This window comes from Calonectris borealis, chromosome Z (genome assembly GCF_964195595.1).
Source record: "Calonectris borealis chromosome Z, bCalBor7.hap1.2, whole genome shotgun sequence".
NCBI classification, from domain to species: domain Eukaryota; kingdom Metazoa; phylum Chordata; class Aves; order Procellariiformes; family Procellariidae; genus Calonectris; species Calonectris borealis.
This window is the reverse complement of record NC_134352.1, coordinates 23,150,867-23,172,657: the sequence shown is the minus strand read 5'-3', so window position 1 is coordinate 23,172,657 and position 21,791 is coordinate 23,150,867. Positions and strand designations below refer to the sequence as shown.

Below are 21,791 nucleotides of genomic sequence, written 5' to 3'. Positions count from 1 at the left end.
CGCAGTGCAGCAGGTGTTCAGCCACAGGGGCCGGGGAGGAGCTAAAGCTGCAAAAGCGCTGCAGCTGCTGTTTGAAAAGCTCTCAGCATACCTCTGAGCTGGTCAGGCTCACACTGCTAGGGCAGATAGTCTCCCTACTTTTCTGCTGTGGAGATCGCCCTGTGCAGCACTTCAGCACAAAGGTGCAGCTCATAGTCACATGCATATGTTCACTTTATTACCTCAAGGAACCAAGGGACTGCAAATGGTATACGACTACTGCTGTTGTTTCATTTTCTTGAAGTTTTTTTGATTTGGCTTGTTTGTGATTTCTTCAACAGAGATGCTTTAGCAAATTCTGAATAAGAAAATATAAGCAAAGAGTTGCTACCTCATGTCTTTCTTCTGTTTTCAGTCTTCTTGAATGAGATGCACTGTAAGATTAATTTGCTTTCAACATTAGTTGCTTTTATTGTTACAACTTTCCACCTGACATAAAAATGAACCATGGAATCACAGAATGGTTTGGGTTGGGACATTTAAAGATCATTTAGTTCAACCTCCCTGCCATGGGCAGAGACATTTTTCGCTAGATCAGGTTGCTGAAAGCTCCGTCCAGCCTGACCTTGAACATGTTCAGGGATGGGGCATCCACAGCTTCTCTGGGCAACCTGTTCCAGGGTCTCACCACCCTCATTGTAAAAAATGTCTTCCTTATATCCAAGCTAAATCTCCCCTCTTTCAGTTTAAAACTCTTGCCCCTCGTCCTGTCTCTACAGGCCTTGCTAAAAAGTCTCTCTACATCATTCTTATAAGCTCCCTTTGAGTATTGAAAGGCTGCAATAAGGTGTCCCCGGAGGCTCCTCTTCTCCAGGCTGAACAACTTCAACTCTCTCAGCCTTTCATCACAGGAGAGGTGTTCCATTCCTCTGACCATTTCGTGGCCCTCCTCTGGACTCACTCCAACAGGTCCATGTCTTTCTCATGCTGAGGGCCCCAGAGCTGGATGCAGTACTCCAGGTGGGGTTTCCCAAGAGCAGAGTAGAGGGGAAGAATCACCTCCCTCCACCTGCTGGCCATGCTTCTTTTGATGCAGCCCAGGATATGACTGGCTTTCTGGGCTGCAAGCGCACATTGTCAGCTCATGTCCAATTTTTCATCCAACAGGATCACCGAATACTTCTTCTCTGCTCTCAATCCATTCATTCCCCAATCTGTATTGATACTGGGCATTGCCCAGACCCAGGTGCAGGACCTTGCAGTTGGCCTTCATGAGGTTCGCATGGGCCCACTCTTCTGTCATGGTCCTTCTGGATGGCATCCCTTCCCTCTACTGTATCAACTGCACCGCTCAGTTTGGTGCCATCCACATGCTTGCTGAGAGTGCACTCAATCCCACTATGTCACTGATGAAGATATTAAATAGTATTAGTCCCAGTACAGACCCTTGAGGGATGACACTCGTTACTGGTTTCCACTTGGACACTGAGCTATTGACTATAACTTTTTGGATGCGGCCATCCAGCCAATTCCTTCTCCAAATCTTTCCAATTTAGAGGTAAGAATGTTGTGGGGGACCATATCGAAGGCCTTACAGAAGTCCAGGTGGATGACATGCATAGCTCTTCCCTTGTTCACTGATGCAGTTACTCCATTGTAGAAAGCCACTAAGTTAGGCAGAAATTTATTTGAAGACAGACTCTCATAAATTGGATTCAAGAAATTTTGAAGGTTTCTCTATTTTTATGAAGAGGAAGGTTACTGTGTGTACCACAGAAACATTTAAAATTGGTTTTATTTAGACTGTCACACAGCTGGACATTATTTGATTTAACCCGAACCCCTAAGATAGCTTTTAGGCAATATGCCAGGGAAACTAAAGATGACTGAATTTACAAAAATATTACCGAGAACTATTGTCTTTCAAAAAGCCATAAGCAGTGTGATACGCCACAGGATTATGTAAAATATATCATTTGGAATAGCTATTATTAGTTCACCATGCCCATTTTCATTATATCAGTCAAACTCGTATGAGCTTGTATTCAGCTGTTCATGATCACAGTTTGTAGGGTACAATTTTATGGCCCTTGAAATGGAAAAGGGGATAATCAGGACACAGCAATGACAGAAATTGCAACTAAAAACTATATTCAAATCCCAGGAAAATTTTGTTACTGAAATCGGCAGTACAAACAATATCAAAACATAAAATGCACAGAGTCAGCTATTTATCACTATGTACTGGCTTTCCTAAATATCTGTTTAACACTCACAAATACTTGCAGTTTGACAGCAGCTTCTGATAGACTGTAGAATGATCTCTGTCCAAGAGGAGTGAGAGAGGGCTTGACAAGGCAATTCCTTTGATGCTAACGAGGGGGCAGAACTTGCCTAAGCCCAAATGAGGAGAACAGAAAGCTGTAAAACACTGCAGGTCAAATCTAAGCAGGAAATGAAGAGGACTGAAAAAGAATTCGAAGAGCACTTGAAAAGGATGCTCAAACTGGTAGTAAAAATATCTTTATATACAACAAAAGAAAGTAAGTAGTTACAAAACCGGTGAGATTGCTTGACGACAAAAGTCTAAAAGGGGGGGGGGGGTGGTTCAAAGATGGCAAAGCTAGCGCAGAGAAGCTCAAAGAGTTGTCTGTCCTAGGCTGCAGTTGGGAATGCAGGGGGTCCGTAACCCCACGGCTGCTTCACACTGGGGAGGCCAGAGGAACTATATCAACTTGAAGTAATTTTATAGGAAATATGAGCCCAAATAAGAAAGTGAAATATGGGGTGTATAAGCCTGTCACCTGGAGAAAGTCACCTGAACGAGCCAAATGCAATGAAGGACCTTGGCTACCAAACTGCGGAACTACTGGTCATGGCGTACAACTCATCCTTATGGTTGGGAGCTGGCCACCAAAGCATCTCCATCACCTCAGGGCATGCCAGAGCCCCCTTTGGGGAGGAGAAACCTGAGAGACTGATGTCTCTCACTGTGAAGCTGAAGCATTTATGGTAAAGCTCACTGAGGCATGGACAAACACAGGGTGATGGGGAAGAATATACCTTCTGTGAAGGGACGCTGCCTCACAGACTGCTGGGTGAGGGTCCCAGTAATCACACAGAGCAAGGGGGATTTTCCTTCAGCTGCCATACTTGGCTGCACGTGGGCACACAGAGCTTGCTGCCAGGGCGAGTGACGTTTCTAGCCTGTCTCTCCTACACCTGACAGTACATTACAGCCCAGCCAGGCCGCCCTCAGGAAGGACCTCTCTTTTGCTGCAACCGCTCGAGCGCTGCTCCGGGCTCTCGCCGCCCGGCGTCGTCGCCCTCTCAGCACAACGCAGCCCATCCCACGCCGTCCACCTCCAGGCCTCCGTGCGGGGAAAGGACCCCGGCGCCGCAGCCGAGGCCCGGCAAGCAGCGGGCGGCCCGGAGGGGGCGGGTGACCGGTAACGTCCTCCCCGCCCCGCCCCCCGCCGGGCCCTGCCAGCCGCGGCCCGCCCCCCGCGGCAGGTGTGCGCCACAGAGTGGGGGGCGGAGGCGCTCACGCCATCGCGCATGCGCGCCGCCGCCGCGGCGGCCGGGATTTCCTCGGCTGCGCCTGCGTGCTCTCCTCCCCCCTCGGGCAAGATGGCGGCGGGGAGATCGGTCCGGGGAAGCGAGTGAGGGGGGCGGCTGGGGAGCCGGGCTGGCGGGGTGAGTGTCCCGGCGCCGCGGCTGAGGTGCGCCTGAGGGACGCGGCTGCCGGGCAGCGGCTGGGCCCGCGCAGGAGCTGGGGAGGAGGCCGGGGCTGCCCCGGAGCCCGCCGCGGGGATGAGGAGCTGGGGAGACGGGGCAGGGACCGGCCCTCGCCGGTGAGGAGGGGGAGCGACTGCCCCCGTATGCGCGCCCGCCGGCTGCCCCTGCAGGCCGCCCCAGGGAGGAGGTGCAGCTGTCGGCGCCGCGGGTCCGCGCCGGTGGCGGCAGCGACGGGAGGTGTCGGAGGAATCGCGGCGGCGTTGCCGGGCGGGGAGAGCAAGGCAGGCAGGTGAGTGCCCGTCGGGCGGAGCGCCGGCCCCGGTGGACCCTGCCCGCTTCGCCGGGCCCTTCGCCCCCACCTTCTCGGGCAGCACCCGCTAGCGGCAGCCCCGGGCGGGTTCGAACCGGGCATCCGTCTGGCTAAGGCTTGTGTGCGCTTCTCCCTGAAGGCGCCCTTCGTCCCCGGGGCGAAGTCCCGCAGGCCCGAGTCCCGCAGCTGCTGCCCCCCACGCGGAAAGAGCCAGATCTAGTGGGTGTTACTTAAAGCCAGTAGAGGCTTTTTTTTTGTCGTAGTATAATGCGATTTGACTTTGTTTAGTGGTTTTGTTCTTCAAAATCTGCCGGGAAGTATTCAAGTATTCGATAGCTAAAATAACACTGGAATATGAAAGCAATAGGGTCAAGGCCCAGCGACTAGGTCTTAGGAAGGGCTCAGCTGCTGTCTCCTATGAAAAGACATTTAAAGTCCTTGACGTGCAAAACCCTTCCTCTAGTGGTTAGATGAGTCTTTAACTTCAAAACTCGGTATTAGTAGGGCTTATTTTTTTCTGTTATGTGTCCTCTTAATGAGGAGTGGGTCTATACAGGTGTCTGTGACTACAGCCTCAGTTTCTGAAGTCATTCTAGCCTCAGTGGCCTTTCATAGCTTCAGAAGTGATTGAATGTAAAGTAAAATAGTTCAGACTTCTGTAAATGTCAGCTTCATTGTGTAACTGCAGAGTAATGGTGAAGTGAAGATGCGAGTGTACTAAACTATATAACTGACTTGTTTGTTGTTGGCCTGCCCCCTCCCCCCCAATAACTATAAACAATATGGTGGTAGTGGCCTGTAAAACTGGGAAGACAAGCCTTTTGGTAAAACTGTCATAGAAACTTGTAACTTTCTGAACAATAGAATAAGATTCTGCAGAAACTGTTTTCATGTACTTGCTTCTACCAACTGCTGATTGAACAAGAGGAGATTTTTGTATGTACCAGTGGAGAAGCACAGATTTGAAAGCTTTGCTTCAGGAGTACTGCTAACACTTTGGTAAGTTAAGGCTATGGCAAGAGTTAAGTAAGATTAGGTCACTAGTTGAAATGCAGAGAAACTGAACCTTTTTCCTATTCAGGTACTGTAATCTTATATTTTAAACTGGGTTTGAAATCAATTGTATGCCAGATGGGTTCATCCAATCCTAAGCACTCAAGAAATATTAGTCTTAAAGTGAATGTCATGAGGTCATTGTTATGCTTCAGCTTCAACTTCCTTGATATGTTTTTTTTCCTTTAGTTATGGTGAAGACTATTTATAGAATAGTTCTGCCCAGTGAGGAGGACCTTGCCAGTACTTGCTCTCCTTGGATGCTTTAGGTTTCAAAACAAACAAACAAACAAATTTGGTAAAAGGTATTTATACTTAGTGGTATAGAGGAAAAAAACCCCAAAACTGTGGAAATCCAAATAGTGATATAGTTGATGAAATATTTTTTTATTTTTAAATAATGCAATAGGAAACACTAGTGAGCATAAGAACATGTCTTACCATGTGTCTTATTTCCATGCAATGAAATACATGCTCAAGTATGTCAGCTTTTGATACCTAGGCATCTGTTGCACAAAATGTTTGTTGAGTAACTAACATCACAAGTACAGTTTCTTTAGAATGTCCAACGAATACCATTAACAACGTGCTGTGCTGCTGTATGCAAAAAATTTCTGATACCCTGTTTTGGTCTGTATTAGTGCTTAAACTAACAGCTGTTGGCCCCAACGAACACCTGCATTTTGTATTTACAGTACCGCATGTATGCTTTCAAAAATATATATGTATTTGTGTATATATATATATTTACCTTCAATAAAGACTTCTAGATTATTTCTAGAATCTTCTTATAGAGATTAGCAAGCTAAGATAGCTAAGCAATCTCTAGAGTAAGGGAGTTACATCCCTCTATGATTGTATTTAAAACTAAATAGCATAGTTAACAAAACTTACTTAATCCTGTAATGATGAAGAAAGAAAATTTTGATTTGGCTAACTTTATTTTGGCTAGACTCTGAAAATTCTTTCTTCGAGTGAAAGCAAAATAGTTTGGATTGTTTTATAGTAGTTAACTTTCTTGTTTGTTTCAAGCAGCTCAGTAACAATAAACAGAATTATTCACACAGATATTATATATATGCTTTTGGAAATATTTTATGGAACCAAGTTGTTCTGAAATATTATGAGCAGCAAGCAAAGGCATAGCACTGATTTAGGATAGTGTGTATCTTGTTTCCACTTCCAAACTATGCGGTAGAAGTTGTTTCATAGCATTATACAGTAGAAATTCATTAATTCTGTGATCTTCTCTCACACTCTCTGAAACTCAGTATAAGAATCCTTTTTTTTTGTTGTTGTGCCTCATATAGTCTCCTTTGAGTTGCCTCGATTTAATTTGGATGGTAGAAAGCAGCGCGTCTTTTTCTTTTCTTTGTATCTAGTTACCGTGGTTTCACAGTATGATTTTTAGCAATTCATAGGATAGTGACGGAGTAAGCAATGGTTTAATGGACTGAAATTATGTAGGCAACCAGCTTGGTGAATAAAACATACACTGCTAAATTTTCATGTTTTAATAAGAGTATCGGTATTACGAATGTTAAAAGAAAAAAATTATATCAAGATTATTTTATGAGCTTAGCTTTCAATGAAGTCTCCATTGTAAGTTGAAAAACACGATATGGCTGTACTAAATGAGTGTATGTGGACTCAGCTGGGATATGGAATCCAGTGGTTGTAACTGATCTTTAAACAGGTCTTCTAGTTGTTTGCTGTTCAAGTTCATATTATTTTCATCATCTGTTTATTACCAGTATTAGCAAAGCAAAACCACTTTTACTGTATCGTCTTAGCTTTGACTCCTCCAGATTCACATACCCAACTTCTAATGTTTTGGTATTTGATATCCCACTGTTGGGATTTTGATCCTAATTAAATTCAATTATGACTACAAGTATGACTTTGTTAAAATAGTGTTAAAATAACCTGTAATAGTGATTTCAATGGCAAGTCATGCTGTGCTGTTGTAGAACTTGGGTTGTTGGGTGATTGCTATTCAATTTTAGTTGAAAGTTTACATCTTGTTGCATCAGTTGTAGCTGGACGATAAAGCTACTAGGCAGTAAGCATTTGCTCAAAATATTAGACGTCTATATTCAGCAGGGGTGGTGTGTTTCAGTGAAGGTTATGGGAGTCATCACTAATGGAGGTGGGAAATTCTGAAAACATGAACGCTTTTTAGGATCAGAGAGAATTCATTTTGCCATTACTTTCATGTGGATTTTCAGAAGGTGAGAAATAAAATTCAGTAGACAAGAATATCTTTTGAATTAGTAATACAGTTGTATTAAGGCACAAGTAGTTTCATTTCTCTATGGAAATGGTAAACTAAAACGTTGAAGTTTGAGGATCAATAGCATTTTGAGGTGTCTTTTGTAAGCGTAGTGTTATTCGTCAGGGGTGCATTTTAACCACAAATTGATAGAGTATTAATCTCTAATGAAAGAAGAGACCTTACTCACGTAGGCTTTAACGTTCAAAATAAAAAGAATTTAGGCTTTTGTGAAATAGTATAATGATGCCTCTCTTAATGCTGTGATTTTCTTGAAGATGTGAACTTTTTATTCTTACCTTGTAATAGAACTTTGGCATCACTTAAGGCTTAGCTTTTCAGACATGGATTAAATTCTTTGAGTGAAACTTGTGTATTTTTTCTGGAAATCAGATATCAATAAAAAGCTTTCTTATTTGCGCAGTTAATGGTATGAGTGTTGGTTGCTTTAAATAGATTCTGAAAGGTGCTGAGTTTCACAAAACTGAATTTGGCTGTTAGTAGATTGGCCTTTTTGTAGCAACTGGCATGTGGAGGGAACTGGAAGGAAACTAGGACTTCTCATTGTTGTGTGACAAGAGTGCAAAGAAATCATGAAAGCATAAATTGTGTGAGTTGGCTCTCCCTTTATTAATGCAAAAAGGTTCTCAGGATCACATGAGCTTTTTCTCCTCTCTGAAACCCCTGCTATGGAGATCTCACATTGCCGCTGTTCTTCCAGTTAAAGGGCTTCAGCTAAGAATCTCTTTAGAACTAAGAAATAATTTTTCTTATATAATGGTGATAAAAATTCCAATTTAACATACACATTTTATACAGAAATTTAGTTATATTACTCAAACATGCCTACTTTGTCTTATTTTTCTTTCACTTTAAGCTAATTGATTCATATATTGAGTTTTATGACTTGGTTATGCTTTGCTGGTATTTCTTGGAGTAAGATTTCCACTTTTATTACATACTATAAATTGAAATTCAGTTGATCAATGAGAAGTGTTTCCCTCAAGCCCCCTCTGGCTTGTTTTGTTACAGGCTCTGCTGGAGTTTGCATCTGGATTGCAAACTCCCTGTGTAGGTAGTGGGGTGACTTCTGTCTAATAAAATTATTTGAAGCCTGAGTAAGCATGTCAGGATAGAACTTTCAGCTTCACTGTATATGCTGAAGTGGATTTCTGCTCCTTATTTTGGTTTGTCTCCTGACATGTGATTTGTCTGGTTATTTGGTTATTGTGGTAGTGGTGTTGGTTTTGGGTTTTTGGGGTTTTTTTGTTATACAGGAGTATTTTTCTTAACTGGTTTTTGGGAATATGAAGAGGTAAGTATTAATGTGAATAAAAAATATGACGTAGACGGAGGCTCTGGTTATATAAACAAGAAATGAGGTTCAAACATGGTGGTGAAAATCAAAAGTACTGTAATATTAAATGTATCCCCATAGCCTTAGAGGAAATTACCCATCAGATTGTCTTTGCAAGATTTTTTTTGGACAAAAGTCCCGTGAACATCTTTGGACACAGACTGAATATTCAGGTATATACAGTAGAACAGATCTGAATCCATGTTGCTACTTGTGTTATCCTTGGAGAAACAGAATAATCTTCAGAGTGATAGGAGCCATGTGTTACTACATAAGAATTATTACAAGGAGTCTGTCCGACCTAGTATTTTTATGTAATGTGGCTTTGTGTTGTAACTATTTTCTAGAAATTGAGGGATGTTAATAAAAACAAAGAAGTACGGCGTGTAGTGTGCAGAGATTTTTGTTATTGCAAAGAGTGTTTCTTGTTTTGAGTTTTTATGATGAATAGTTTTTCATAACTAGTCTTTGTGATACATTTGTGGCCTTCTCTGCTAGGATAGAGTTGATGGAATTCTTTCTTCTCTACAATTCAATAATTCTAATGATGGTTCTGTTTGTTATAGGTAGCTGTTACTGCACTGTGCGTGTAAAGTTCTTGCTTACAATGTCTTGTCTTGCAGCTGATCTCTGTTCTCAGAAATGATTGATTTGCCACGCTTGTGGAGTTTGATGTGAGTAATGTTGCTTTTCATGCCAGTTGTGCTTGGATTTGGAGGAGAATATAAGAAAAGGTGTTATATGTTGTAATTAAGAGAAACAAAGGAGTGTGCTGCAGAGCAAGTTAAAATTGAGGTGAGTATATAGCTGTACCTATATTTCAGTGCTTTTTGGGGGCGGAGGAGCAGGGGAAGGTTTAGTTTTTCCTTGCAGCATAGACCTGGAGATCAAACTTACAAAGTCCATTAAGAAGCAGTAGTATATGCTATTATAAGAGGACTACATATTGAAATGGTTCTTTTCACATGTATGTGGGTTCTTTGTTAAGGAATAGGATAATGGTTTTTTGTAGATCGTATGTACTATTTTTTAACATACAAACTACTTATATGCTAACAATACATTCTAGGAAGTCCTGGTGTGTAGTTAACGTTAATGTACCTTTCTTTGGGTATGTCTGAGAGCATATGAAGGATGTCTTGGGAAATAAATTTACCATGTTAATACTTAATTATTGGCATTGGAATTTAGTAGTTCGGAGATGAAACTTTTTCAGTTCCTCATTTTTTTAGAAGTGTTATTTCAGACACGGTAACAGTACTGTCCCGGAACATAGCAACTGTAGGAATTAAGCTTTTCACGCGGCTGTAGTATAAGAATTTGAGTAGATATGCTCATGTTGTACAAAAAGCAGTCATGCTACTTTTTACCCTAATAGATGCTTTAATGGTCAAGGCTTCTTCTAATAGTGTGATATAACAACAGCTTTTATTTTTATTTGAATGATAATAAACATTGAAACATTCAATTATCATTGATAATTTAAACATTTAAAATGTTTCTATATTTTAAAAAAATTTCTGGAGTAAAAAATGCCTAATTTATCTTTGATTTATTTTAATAATGTAATCCATTTCTTGCTGGCTTGAACCATCTGAAAAGAGGATGTTAGAAAGTGCAGCAGTGGTTTTTTTTAACTGCAGCTGTGTTAATTGTCACTTCAGTCAGCAACAGTTACCTCCGTTGCTTTGTGTAGGTATAACATCCTTTGGAAAAGGCTAAGACTTACCAAACCGTGAAACAAGACATTCCTTTTGAAAATGGAACAAAATTGTTTGATCAAAAAAGTTCATAATCTTACTAAGTTGTATTTTGTGTGTACAATATCTGAATAAAAAACCTGAGTTCCTCAGTTATTGCTCTTGGAGGCAGGTCGTAGTAGTGCTTATAGATTTAAAGTCAAATGTCAGTCTTGCAAAGAACTTCCACTTTGCCTCAAGTTGCTGACATCTTAGTGTAATACCGCTGCTGTCTATTTGTCTTGGTTTGTGCTACTCAGATTAAATATCTTTTTTTCTGTGGTTACTTGTTTTAAAAACACCATCTTAATATTGGATGCATTTTGAAAATATAATTGAAAATATTTTTTCTTGTTTCAAAGCCTTTTGATACTCATGTTGGTCTTGATGGTTGGTCACATTGGTCTTCACTATTCAGTAAAAATCAAATGCAGTTTAGTTAAACTCTAGAATTCTAGGAGCTTGTTCTTAAGACCCGTAATTTAGCATGCCTTTATTTGTAAACTTTTTTGTGCAATTGAATGCTGTCTTCTAGTTCCCAAAACTTTGAAACATTGTCATAAGTCTGCCTAATGCCTTGTAAGGGTCTAAGGAAGTGGGTAACCTTCACGCTACTCTTGCCTACTTAGTCAAAAATACCTTTCCTGTAGCTGATCTAGTGCCTGGTTTGAAATTTTAGTTGCAACCTGCTTATTTCAGTGAAAATGCTGGCCATTTTATCATTTTGCTATTCAGTAAAAACTTCAAATAGATAGGTAGGCATTTCATTTTCATAACAAAGAGAAGTCAACTTCCATTCTGAAAGAGAAGTTTGTATTTTATCAGTCCTGCTTAAGTGTCCTTCCAGGGCTCATAATGCTTGCCCTAAGGAAGGATTGTCTCTTTTCTTCATGTTTAGGAGTTCTTTGAGTAGAATATTCCCATTAGTGGTGTGCAAAGCATACAGGTCATAAAGGGCTAAGCAGCTGTGGTTCTTTATTATAGTAGAAGGGATACAAGACCGAAGTTGTTTTGAACCGAGAATGTCTTTTTTTGTTTGGGTTTGGTTTTTTTTGAGGGTTTTGTTTTGTTTTGTTTGTTGGTTGTTTTTAGAATGTTTTTTAGTGGGGTAGGGGAGAGATTTAGGTATTTGAATTAGACATTCCACAAAGGAAACACTGTACATGCCTTGAATAATGGGATTTCTGGAGTTAAATGCCTGCCTTGTCTCAGTGAGATTATTTGCAACTTCTGTATTTTCTGCTCAGAAAGATCTACATTCAAGATCTTTACTTTTTCTAAGCTGTTTCTCACAGAACTTGTGATCCATGGGCTCATATAAAGTCTCCTTGATTATTCTGTATTAGTCATTAAAGGCTTGGATGTGGAATGAAGTTTGGGTAAAATCGTTGGCTGTCAGCAGGTGCTATACACCAGGATCTAGACCAACCAAAAAAAATGCTGATTATGTTAGAATGTACTTATTTACTTCTGGCATCAAAAACCTCCTTGTCAGCGTTCTGGAGTAAAATCTTCGGTGCCAGTAACCCTGACACTATAATTGGCACCTGTCGCTGCCGAGAGGACAGCGTCAGCAGGCAGCGCTGAGATATATGACATTCAGAATCTAATATATGACCATATTCCTTCCACATTGTTGCTTTTTAACACAAAGCTAAATTGATTTTTTTTTTTAATAACACAACGTAACAAAAATTTTTTTACAGACTCTATTAATACCAGGATTAAGCACAACTTTGAATACTTCCCAATTCCATTATATATCTATTTCTTTAATCTTTCTTGGTACCAGTCTTCCTCCTCCCCTCTATTTCAGCAGAATGACTCTACTGGGGTTTTGTTCCCTGGTATTCAAATTGTTCAACTACAAGCCTTTCATTGTATAGGACTCTAATTTTAGCCCAGTCTAGTAGAGTGGTGACTCAAACTTCTGTAAAATTCCTATTTCCACAAGAGCAGGCAAAAACCCTACAGAGTTCCTGCCGTTTGCTCTAGCGTTTTTCTACATTTTGGATTTTGTTGTTATTTCAGGGGAAACCACAAATCTAAATTGGAAATACAAGCTGAAAAAAGGGCATTAGCTAATATGGCTTTTCTTCTTTGGTTCCAGAAATAGCTTATTTGTTCATATGTATTGTTATGTATGTTTATGACTTTTTAAAAATTCTGGATAGACTCAGGGTAGAAATTTCAGCATAGAATAATAGTACTTAGTTCACGTGTGTAAGTCTCTAAATATGGTTCAGAATGAGCTCCAGAAAGGTTTAAGATCAGGACTCAGCTTGGAATCAATGAAACAGTTTTAATTCAATTAGATCTTTTTTTTTTCCACTGGGATGTCAGTAGAATTGCATCCAGGCTACAAAGAAGCACAGAGTACCAGTTCATACACAAATGGGGTTATTATATTTTTGTCTTAAAATATCCTTGCTAGTTTAACGTGTACACTGTAAATCTCTGTCCTTGAATTCAGTTAGACTCACTCCACTGTTGTGTTAATGTGTACCAGTGCAATCAAGTAGCCAGAATATTATGAGACTTCTTGTTAGTTAATATAAGACTAATGGATGTTTGAATTGGCATGGAATTAGGTCTCTGACAAAAGGTTTAGATGCCAGTCCAAGTGATGGCTTGCTAATTAAATGTCTAAATGTCATTGTTAAGACCTTGAGAACTAGACTTGATTCATAAAGCGTTTTCCAAAAAATGTTTCAAGTGCTGGATGCTGAAAAGAATGAATTGAATGGAGAAAGAGAGCTTGTCTTCCTTTAAAGCCAGTGGATTTGTGTATTGCTTTATTTGCATGAAAAAGTAGTTGTCTGTACATGACTGTCTTTATACTGTCCCAAATCTCTTTCTCAATTCTACTTGTGAGTAAGATGTCCAGATCTTTTTTTTCTAAAAGTGAAATAGTGCTTTGAATGATGTAAAGGTACTGAAGAGTCCATGTGACAGTCTAGTATGTGTGCAGCAAGGAAGACCTGAAACTAGTTGTAACCACAAAGCCTGGTTGTACTTCACTGGTTTATATTTTGGGAGTCTCAGGTATTTTAGAATGTTTTAACTTCTTCAGAGAATAATGGGAAAATACCTACCTTCAACATACTGGGGTTACCATGGCTCAGTTTTACATTTGCTCTCTGCCAATATATTAATTCTTGTCTTTAAAGTCAACTATTCTGAATATAGGTAGCGTAGGAATATACGAATTTGTTGCTTGCTCAATCAGTGTTTATTGCTTGAAAATTTTCTGACTTGTGACTTGTAAGTGATGGAGTTCTTTACAAAGCCAAGTAATTGTTCGTCTGGGCAGTTTGCACCTAGTGCACTGTTTGAAGGAGAATTGTCTATTTTATTCAATTCATGTTTTTAAGTTTATTGCACCATTTGTAAACGTGGATGGATAGCACTTTTCATCATTCTTGCCTCTGTTTTGCATTTCCCGAGCTGTTATGTAATTGCAGGAGTCTCAAGAAGCCCTGTAAGCATCAGAATTGCTGTGAGGGCAAACGTCAAATCCGTAAAAAGACACGGTTCCTGTACTGAAGCAGTTACACTGCTCACAACCTGTGGTGTAGAACGTTGCCAGGCATTTGAACTGGGGAATAAGGTTTTCATGAGGCTCATCACTAGCACTTGCCAGCATTTACTCTTTGGGAAAGGAAAGGTAATAAACAGTAAATAAAAGAACATCAGGAAAGTATCAGCCAGGTGTAGACTAGACAGCTCCTGCTCTTGTAGCCCACTTGCCTTTCAGTGAAGTCATGCTATACAGCCTTTCATGGAGGTGCTTGGACTTGATGGAGTGGCCGTGCTCTATCACATGACTGAAGCATAGATGTACCCTTCTGTGTGATGGGTGCACATCTGGGCACACAAGAACAGTTCCAGTCAAGTCACTCATCCAGATGATTTTAGTCACATATGTGTTTGATCACATGATGAATGAGTGCCATGATGTGAATGTCGCATATAATTTCCAAGTGAGAAGATATGTCTGGTCACAAGATAGGGCAAAAAATTCAGGGAAAGTGGAAGAAGTAAGAAGTGAGACTGGGGAACAATTAATCCATAACCTTAAATAAGAAAGTTAAAATTACTGCCAGTTGTGTTTCTGAGAAGGACTGTGGTTTTCTGTTCATGTGACAGAAGGCATTTTGCCAATGACACGGGATCTCTTCCATTGTTTCTTTCTTGTCAGAACAAGTAGTACCTACTGTGAAGATTTCTGTCTTCTGCTTGCCACCTGGGGTAATTAACTTGCAAAATTAACCCCTTCAATGTTGTGGGAAATGCTTAAAATTCTTGGGATCTCAGCTTATCTTGACTTGCAGGCACGAAGTTTGCATGCAAGACTACTTTATTTGGAATTTTTGTTTGTAGAAACAATGTCTTATGTCTGTCAGAGCTTACTCAGGATCGCTCAGTGCCAGGCAAGCTTTAAACTTGAACAGTTTGAGTTTTAACATTAAAACAATACAAATTATTTTTAGTAAGGGATTTGATACTTGATTAAAAATACAAACAGTTATAAAAGAGTAATGGATCAATAAAATGCAAATCCGTGCCGAGGAGGAAGATCTGTGTCAATACGGTTTTCTCTAAATCTCAGCTAGTTGGGGCTGGTGTTCTAGCTGACTTGCCTTGGGGATCTTTGAAAATACATCTTTTCATTTAAGATTGAAGTATTGGGATTATGTGTTAGGAGGAAAAAAAAAAAAGGGAAGTGTTCTTCTTGTACACTTAGCGATGGAGAGCTTTTCTAAATATGGTTGTGATTATTTAAAATTTTCCCTTCCCATGTCTATAGGGATTGGAGTCTGAGGTGCAATATGTATCTGTAATCAGTAAGATGTTTTTCCTCTCAGTGATAGTACTTTAAATTGTACATCTAGCCTGAGTGTTTCAAGAGAATTGCAATGTTATACACCTTAATCATGCAATTGTATCATACAGTTCTAAGATTTAATGCTTGCAACTTAGGTATTTTGATTGTCTGAGTTGACTAGATGGTGGCCCTGGATCGAAGCTGGGGAAGGGAAGCTGGCACTCAAATATGCACTCTGTCTAGATCAAGGAATTTAAAAACACTCAGTTTTGACAAACTTCAGTGCATTTTTCTGCTCTGTTACTCCACTGATGCTTTATTTGTTTTGGGCATGGCTATCAGCCCCCTTCTTCAATTGCTTTTTCACAGTACTTTCCTGAAGTAACTTTGGTAGTGGTAAATTTTTAATAGTAGCTGTCTCAGATGCTGGTTTTGTTATTTTGAAGTTGCATGTTGATTTCCAAGATGAAGAATGGCCCAAAGAAAGGCCAGCTTTGTGTGACTCCTAAAAGTGTGGGTTATTGAGCACTGCTGCTACATGTATAGAGCTTGGTACTGGAAGCAGCTTGCCTGGAGATGCAATGAATGTTTCAATTTTGCATTCTTTATACTGAACAGGTAGATCAGTTTCAAAAAGTATTCGTGCTGCTTGAACACTGGACAGGGCAGACTGAGTCACTCACCCCTAACTTATGCTTGAATTTTTGTTCCTTATTGACTACTCAGTAAGCTGAACCTTCATTATTAGGAGAAGATATTCTAAGATATTATAGACTCATCAGATTTTTATAAAATTAATCTCCCCAGTGGAAGCAAAAAGTCTTTTTTCAACCTCACTGGTGTTACAGAAATTAAGATTTGAAGATGCCATTCATTCAAAACCCCAAAAGAAAAACACCTGCCCCACCAACACCATAAAACCCCATATTTTGAAATGAGGCTGTGGATTTTTAACTTTCAGTAAACACAGTAAACTGTGTGCCAAAAGAGGAAGGAAAAAAAATTTTAGTATGCCACCAATGCCTAGAGACTTGTGTAACAGCAAATTCCCTAAGGGACTGAGACCCAGATCATCCAAGGAAGCATTTTTATGGTGAATAAATAAGCTGAAGAGAGCAGGAACGTTTCCAAAACAAAAGCTAACCCAAAACTCTAGCCTGAATCATTAGGCTTGATTAATATGGCTGTGAGCAGGAAAACTGTGTGCTGGCCAGGTGTCTGTGGGGGTTGTGCTACCTGTGCATTGGTCCTGAAAAAGAACTGGAGGACTTACTTTCCTAACCTTAACAAGCAATCAGCTAAATCTCAGTAGCATGAGACTTGATTATAGTTGTTGCAACACATTATGAGTGTACGCACATTGCAAGGAATTAAATTATTGCAGGATTAAATGAATTGTGAACTTTCATGCATTTCAAGCCCAGAATGGATCCCAGCAGTGTTCAGTATGACCCTTATATTAGAAGCTGCAGAACACTAAAAGTCAATATTTCTTAAAGAAATATCTTGTCTCACCTTGTGGAGTCAGTTCCTACTCAGCTTTTGTGATTTGATTAACCACACCAATGTTAGGAAATTCAATTCCAGTTTGTCTAATTTCCAGCTGATGGATCTCTTTAAACTTACGACAAACTTGGAAATATTTTCAATATGCAGTAATAAAAGACAGCCTACTTTTTGCTAAACCAGCTAAGTTGTATTCCTTAAACCATACAGCACAAATCTTCCTTAACAAACTGAGCTGTTTTTGTGGTCCTTCTTTGAGCTCCTTAGTAATTACTGTTAGGTACTGAAATGTGGATTTTTTTGAGATTTTCAAGGAAGATATATGTATCCTCAGATTCCTTATCAACAGTTTATCTTGTGAAGGACAGTTTTTCTAGATGGATTTGATACGATTGTCATGTTCTAGCTAAGAGCCTCTGAGGCGCAGGCCTTAATTTAAGTGTTTAAAAGATTATAATTATGGTGAGAGAACTGACAGCCACGACTTAGCAAGATCTTTGCATTTCTAGACCTTTTCACAGCCTTTCTTAATGCAGTGGGCTTTAAGAAACCTGCCTATAGCTGGAACTTTTTTTTTTCTTAGCAGACTTGAAGAATGGTGATGGTTAACATACCTTTTTGTAAAAGGTCTTTGCTTACAGGATTCCACAAAAATTGACCTTCCCTCCTTTCAATATCCTGGGCAAAAAACATGTTGATGACCTTTAGCTAAATAGATTTTTAACTGATTTATTACTACTAAAATGTCAGAATGCTTACAAGAAATCAACTTTTGCATTAAGAACATCTGGTTCAAACCAAACAAAGGAAAGAGTGAAAAGAAGATTGCAAAGAAAAAGGTAAATATTCCACTGAAGTGATAGAGCTTCCATTTGTCAGAGTGGTGTGGAGTTCTGGGATGCTCCTGGATTCACTGTAAAGCTTTTATAACCATGTAGCATCCATTTTTTTAGCAGTGACCTCTGTCAACCACAGTGCAACAAGAAACGGAATCTGATCATCCATTTGCATGTACAGTCATCCATTTGTCATATACAGATGTGAATAAAACAACTTCTTATGGCTGATGCTAAACATTAAGAATAAGCAAAATAGGGCTTTATCTTGTAACTCAGGCCACTGAAAGTATCCTAGGTATGTGCTCAATTTCTTTTACTGGGTCTGACCCTTAATCAGTCTGCGAGCAGCTGATGAATGCACATCCCTGGGTGAAAAAGGTACATCAGAGCCAAGAGCTGTGCGACAGCTAAGGGCAAAGTATTCTACGACGAAGCGCTTGGATCACAAAAGATAGCTCTAGTGGAGACCACGCAGATCTAGAGCCTGGCATTCTCTAACAAACATTGGAAAAGATCAAGTTCTTGATCTTTCTCTAAACACTTAGTATTTTTCTACTTTATGGCCCAGATAAGGAACAGGGGAGAAATCTGTATTAATAAACAAAGTCCTCTAGGAAGAGCTTTTCCTCTGAAAAAATTTCCCCAGAGAATCCCTGAGGTATGCTAGACAAGGGCTTTTATATGGAAGATGTTCAGCACTTCAGATGTTCAGCCTTCAATACAGTTAACAGATTACTGAAACGGAATTAAAGATGGGTTAACAAGGTTTCCAAAAGGGCTGAATAAACCTTTAGTTTGCTGGGGGTTTTGGAATGAGTGGGTAGGCACATACATGAATCAGGGGAGTAAATGAAACTACACTTGAAAGTCAACTCTTTATCTGTCAATGTGAACTCACTTCCTGCACATTATCAACAAATGGTAAGTTTCCTACCTCCCATCTTTAAAGTCAGCTTTCCAAATTTCTGTAAAAGTCCACCCCTTTAGTGGATTGGATGAGCACCATCAATTTCTACTTTCCGCCTTTTTAGCTTTTTTATCTTCCTTTTACATTGTTGCAACAGAGCTTTTTGGTTAGGATTGTTTTTCCATTTAAAAACCAGAAATCTGAGTGAAAATTAATGCACAATGTTAATACTGGGTAAGATGAAGATATCTGCAGTTAGTTGGGAAAAGCAAAAGCTGATGTAGATATGTATTGAACTTCTCTGTTGCCTTTCATCTGAGGTACTGCACAACATTGCTGTGACTTGCTACCTCCTGATGTCCTACAGGTGAGGCCTAAATTAAGTAACAACTCAGTTTATATTTGAACAGAAATATTTCTGATAAAGACTTCTACTCTAAATTGAAGTCCATTAGAAATGAGGCCTAACAACTGTCATGCTTTGCCATGGTATTAAGAGGAAGTGGAAAAGAAAGGTAAATAAAAGGAAGGCTGAAAATATAATGTGCAGCTGGTTAAAAGGGAAAGAAAACACAAGGCATGGCTGAAGTAAGAAGTGGTAATTACAGTACACAGATACAGTAAACTACCTAACAAGCCTGAAGGAGTTACAGCAGAGGAAACAAAGCGATACAATACTAGGATACTGTGATGCTCTTAGAGGGTGAAGAAATTATAGTTAATGTGACCCAAAGTCGTCTCAGATGGGGTTTATTATATAGCTGAGATGGAAGAATGGGTAAATGGATGGTGAAGTTTACTAGGTTAATGGTTTGCTATGCAAACTCTTTTCATTATTGTTGTACTGTTTTTAGAACATACGTGACTAATATTACAGATTGGGCCGTGGCACCATACTAGATCTAACAGATGTGAGGAAGGAAGCAGTCCTTCTCCTTGAATCTTCATTTCTTCAAGTTGCAGCAAGAAACCTGCATGCAGATGGAAAGACTTAGGGAAAGGGAAGGAAGCATGAGTGGGAGGTGCCCCAGAAAGCACAGTACTTCTGGACAAAACTAAGGAATTGGCAAACAACAGAGAGCATTAGATAGTAAAGGATTTAAAGAACAGGAGATAGCGTTCTGTACATTTGACTTATTTGTGAAATAATTAAACAGCATGCATTTTTCTGCTTTTCTCATTTAGCTTATGTTACATGACTTACCAGTAGTTAATTGACTCCTGTGAAAGACAGATCTTTTCATTGCTTGTGGAAAAACCTTCTCAAGTTCAGGAACTTGTAGCATAACCTTCTGGGGGGGAAAAAAAGTGGAATTTTAGTACATGAGAATAATAGAAAATCTTAAAAGAACAACTTGATTTCTGTTTCTCTATTCTCGGTACAGAAATTTCCTGTTTATTTTTGTAGGATTAGTGTCGGAAGAGTTGAGTGCATGTGTTCTGGATGATGCATTAGGAACAGCGACAGAGTTCTCTTCTCCCTTCTTTCTGTCTCTGCATAAGAAAGGTGGTCCTTTAGTTTCTTGATCCTCAGGAAACCTCTCTTTCTGATGAGCTTTGTAATGCTCGTAGTTGGAGGTCATCTGTATGGGGAAATAATATGCAACATTTCTGAGAGAATCCTGATGGACAAGTAGGAATATAGCTTTTGATGCTCAAAACGCTGGTATTAACGCTGATGGGAGCAGGTTACGAGTATTCCCAATGCGTATATTTTGTCACTGGTCCTAGTCACACGGTAAGGACAAGGCTCAGAGGGAGCTATAGACAGTCTGAATGCGGTAGTGGGAGAGGTGAAAGCAACTTCACAATTTCAAAGGAAATGAGAAGCAGAGAGCATATACATCTTAACTGATTTTAAAAATAAAGTTGAAAGGCAGGAGGCAATCTTTGGTTGTAGCAGCTGCTAAAATATTCTATCAAGTCCTGTGGTAAGATGAAATTTGCATCTATGTAAAACAGATGTGAAATGTTTTCAGTTTATTTTGTTAATAAAATCTGTTTATACCACCTTTCTAAAAAATGCAGCCTGATGTACGTCAATGTGTAAAACTTGTATTAATGAAGTTCCGAAGGCAAGATCTCTTTAGTTGGCAACACTACATTTCACATTTGTGAGTAATACCAACCACAGCACCTGGCAACAGAGAGAGAGAATTTTAACTCATTATCCAACCCACTCACTGTGCCCAGAGTCTCTGAGGTAGGTAGTATTGTGCATGTACAATGACTAATAATGAAATATCAATCACTTTAAGTATATTAAATAGTGAAAAGCTTCTAGGGAGAAGGGTACTGCTGTGGAGGGTGAGGTTGTGAAGTTACAGAGAACTGTCCCATTTATGAGTCAGTTATCTAAAAACAGAAAACCTCTTGCGTTTTCTGTTGTAATAGTCTTGATTTTATGAAGTACATGAATATTTCGGGGAACATCCTGTATGTTTTTAAAAATATGGATCTTAATCTGCTGAGAGCTTGTATTTAGCACTACTTAATAGTGAGGGAAACAGGGTTATGACAATTTTATTTGGTCTCAATCTGGATTTCTATATATGCAGTAAGAAGTTGGGAAATACTCAGTGCATGGATTACATCAAATATTCTATGAAAAGATTACCAATTCCTTTTCTGGAACAAAATTCCCATTTGGCTGTTTGAGAATGCTGTGCTGGGTAGACTGCAGGGATCTTGTCCAAAATAGTAGAAGTAATTGTAGTTTGAATACTGAAACTGAGCTGATATTTTTCAATACTAAAATTTTATGTCCCTGGGATTTGGTAGCTTGCATGCAGAGATTTCATTCTTTTAATAGATTTTAAAGGATTTTTTTAATGTAATACAGAGTAGGTATCGCTAAATCTGTCTTGGTAATAGTATCTTTCAAAGAATGAAAAAGCCATCTTGTTCTTTCTGCCAGATAAAAATAACTAACCAAAAATAAATTAAGTCTAAACAAGACTTTTTCTCTGAATAATTCCTTTCTCTGTTTTAGTTTTTCCTGAGAGCCGGACCTTTTTTATTCAAATACTGTTTCATTGGTATCAGTTCATTAGTAGAATCCAGTACTGCACATAGAAAGTTTTGAAAGAAAATAAGAGTATGTGTCACAATACCGTTCACCTGTTTGGCTGTATATCAATGTTTTAACACCACTGGAATATACAGTATGAGAACAGTCCTCTTATTACTAACAACATGCTGTTTATTAAACTGAATTTCACTTAATACTGGATTTTGCTTTAGAGGCAAGTGCATGTGACAGA

General features: G+C 39.5%; 1 protein-coding gene across 5 annotated transcripts in view; it reads left to right on the top strand.

The window, feature by feature from the left end:
* The first annotated feature begins 3,594 nt into the window (after positions 1-3,594).
* The window catches only part of APC (APC regulator of Wnt signaling pathway), a 99,538-nt gene continuing 81,341 nt past the window's right edge, over positions 3,595-21,791 (top strand). For 3 of the 5 annotated variants that reach the window (XM_075136671.1, XM_075136675.1, XM_075136667.1), the window contains exon 1: positions 3,916-4,006. The gene's annotated coding sequence lies outside the window, so the exon portion shown is untranslated. Of the gene's footprint in view, positions 3,676-3,796; positions 4,007-21,791 lie in introns of those variants that run through there. The other 2 variants (XM_075136669.1, XM_075136674.1) reach the window with 2 other exon arrangements.